We start from the raw sequence: 3666 nt of genomic DNA on the forward strand, positions 1-3666 counted from the left end.
GCGCGCGCGCGCGCGCGTGTGTGTGTGTTTGTGTGTGTGTGTGTGTGCGCGCGTGCGCGGGTGTGCATGTGTGTTTTGTAGTGTGCGAGGTGTTTGTCCACTCGCGCGCTCGTGTTCGTGGGTATGTGTGTGTATGTGGTGTCTGTATGTATGTGTGTAAATGCTGCCGCTTTCATTTATGATAGATGCATTTAAGTTGGTTTTGCGTGTAAGCGGCAACCACAGCCCTGTCATTATCCAGAGAAAAACAACCCGGGAGAGAAGCCTGGAGCAAGGTCACCCATGTTTTTATCCAGACCACCTTGCGCGTGGGCGTATTTACGCTGACCTGTGAATAACGTGTGAATCTATCTACCCCACACACATAATAGGATCTTTGACAAATCCCCGACTGAGAGATGCAACGCACAGTCGTCAACAGCTTCCCGTTCTGTGGTAAACAGATCTATCTTTGCCAGTGAGTTACGTGAAAACAAATTCCTTTTATGACATTTATACCTTAGTAACGATGATAACACGTCAAGAGGGTGATCGAATTTGCAATCAAACTAACAATCTCCTTGGCTACTATCCGAAACCATCCGAACATCAACCTTCATGTGGGTCCAAACACATATAGTGCCACCACTTCAGCCTATTTAATTTCGGAAGGAATACCCCATACGTGCACGTTCATGGCTCTCGTCTTGTCACTGCCTGATAATTATGGTTAAAACGCTATAGAATGTTGATCCAAATCAGAGTACGGTTTTAGGAATGCAAAGCAAGGCGAGTGCGACAGCTATTCTAAACAGTGGCGGGGAGGATTAGGTGAGGAAGCTTAGGCAATCAGGAAGCGTGTAGAAGTGGCTAATGTACAACAGAGAGCAAGCCTTGGTGCATGCTGAGGGACACATTGAAGGAAAGCACGCAAGGTTTCACCTGCGAGTGTGCGCGGATGGGTGTGCGTGGATGGATGTGGTGTGGATGGGTGGCTGTGGCTGGGTGTGCGTGGATGGATGTGGTGTGGATCGGTGGGTGTGGATGGGTGGCTATATATGAGTAGACGTGGATGGGTGGGAACGATCGAGCGTGTGTATCTACGTGCGTAGTAACCAGTGTGGATCATGTACCGCAACATCATTTTACATTATTTCGAGTCAACCCCTGTATTAACAATTACCTGTGCTTTTAATGACCGCGCGAAGTCTTGTTTACCAACCTCTTCCTCAGCCGGGGTATTTTCATCCGAACAAGGACAGTACTTGTTTAACTGCGATTAGCGTAGTAATAGCCCGACGACTAACGTAGATTATAGCAGCTCAGCGGCAATTACAGGTAAGGTAAAACGGCGGCAGCACCGCTGCGAAACAAAACTGCGAGCCGATGCCACCGTAATACGCGCGTGGAGATTGGCAACGTGCCAAATTCTAGATTCTTTCCGCTCGCAATGGCCACAGGACCGTTGGTCTGAAAGCAGCTCAAAAGTTGTTTTGAGGGACTAAGAACTAATAACAATAAAAACTATACGCATTTTGACAGCGAAAAATTAAAAAGCAAAGTGAAAGTATAATAAGGTAATCGGGATGTACACTGGAATGTTATAGTACAGCAAAGTAAGATTCCTATCATTGAAGATTTTCGTTAGAGCGAGAATTGACCTGCAAAAGCGTCAACGGAATAAAGATAAGCTGGTTGATGCAATGGCAGAAAAGCTATAGAAGAGAGAGAGGGAGAGAGACAGAGAGAGAGAGAGAGAGAGAGAGAAAGAGAGAGAGAACGAGAAAGCGAGAAAGAGAGAAACGAGAAACGAGAAAGTGAGAAGAGAGAGAAAGAGAGAGAGAGAGAGAGAGAGAGAGAGAGAGAGAGAGAGAGAGAGAGAGAGAGAGAGCGAGGGCCGCCACGTGGATCAACGTGAATAGGTTTTGGCCGTAGCGGGATTCTATAGACGACAACAAGCCAATGTAAACGCGAGCATATTGGAATGCGCTGAGGTATACAGAGGTCCCTTTGTCGGTTGACAAAGCCCGAGAGCAAGAACCGCAAGTTTCAGCACGACGTAGCGCCTAATCGCCATCTTGAAACACGCACGCGAAAAACAGCAGACGAACAGCTAGAATCACTAAACAAAAAATACATAATTACATATAATAATATAGATATTAAAGTAATGTTAAAACCATATAATGAGAAAATTGACAGATATCAGACCACCTGCCTACACAGCTAACACTTGAAATCGATTAAAATGCAGCTGATACACAACTTGCAACTTACATAGGGTATGCTACATACAACGAGAATCGACTAGAGAGGGAACGAGAACAGGTTTCAACATCAGGGAATTAACTAACCGATGTCCGCGTGCACAACTATACGCTCGATGATGGGTGGAGACGTTGGTAATTACGGCAATTAAAGTGGAATTTTCTCCATTATTTTAAACGCTGGCACGGTAATTATATGTTTCCAAACTTTGCGGAACCCGAGATGACGGCGATGGAACAACTTGCATATTAATGGCGGGTAATTAAGACAGACAAACATGTTATGACGACGTATATAGAATTAATACGCGCAAAGCAGGCATATTAATATGGTAAGGTATATCTTTGTGTTCTATTAATATACCTGCTTCTGTGCGTGGGAATTGGTAACAAGCGACCGTGTTGTTAACCACTATTTACATAAATTAAACCTAGAAACTTATTAACGTGTGATAAGCAGCAATTACTTATGGGAGAAAATCTAATTATATCAATTATGGGCAAGAATATCGTGAGAATCGATGTCTCTGTGTTAGCGCATTATCATGGATAAAGAAATAACTAACATATATTAATTTATTTTAAATTGGTAACTCCATGGTCATATTATTTCATGCTGCCTTTATCTGCATGTCGAAATAATTTTATTACTACCGCCACCTAGCGGTGATATGTCCAACGGAGTTAATTTATTATGATATGCGGAAGCATGCATAACCGTTTCGCACACCGTTCCACAATAGTTATAGTAATCGTTCACAGTAAACAATAATTCGAGAGCATGCATAGACGTAATGACATGAACAAAAACAAAAGCATGATGGTAAAAATATCACCATTCGACGCCGGATTTAACTGGAAGACCCATTGATGGACATCCCGAAACCCGCACGACATCTCACGCAGGTATTCTGTGTTTTTACGTATACGAGTAAATAGTTTACATAAACTATAGCACATAATATACGTAAATAATTAAATGAACTAACACGGTTATAAATACGATATTATTCGTCGACATGTGTGCACTGGGCGTGCGGGGCACTACTGTGGCCAAGTGCAATGAACTCTAACCTGAACTTCCTGTAGTGAGCGAATACGTGCGTGTGTGCGTGCACGCACGCGTAATGACTGGCGCGTGTTGTCGTGACATGTCGATTCGTGACGGCTAGCGGCGACTTGAGTGAACGAATTTTTTAAAACGCATCACGCATGTCCATGCTCCTATACTGACGGAGAGCTGTAGGGATATGCGACAGAGATAACAAGATCGGAAGGTAGATAGCAAGAACGATTGTGCGTGCGCATTCGTGCGTGCGTGTGTGCGCGCTGGCATGTATGTGTGTGTGTGTGTGTGTGTGTGTGTGTGTGTGTGTGTGTGTGTGTGTGTGTGTGTGTGTGTGTGTGTGTGTGTGTGTCG

Source organism: Priapulus caudatus, unplaced genomic scaffold, assembly GCF_000485595.1.
Source record: "Priapulus caudatus unplaced genomic scaffold, Priapulus_caudatus-5.0.1 Scaffold70, whole genome shotgun sequence".
In the NCBI taxonomy this organism is placed as follows: domain Eukaryota; kingdom Metazoa; phylum Priapulida; class Priapulimorpha; order Priapulimorphida; family Priapulidae; genus Priapulus; species Priapulus caudatus.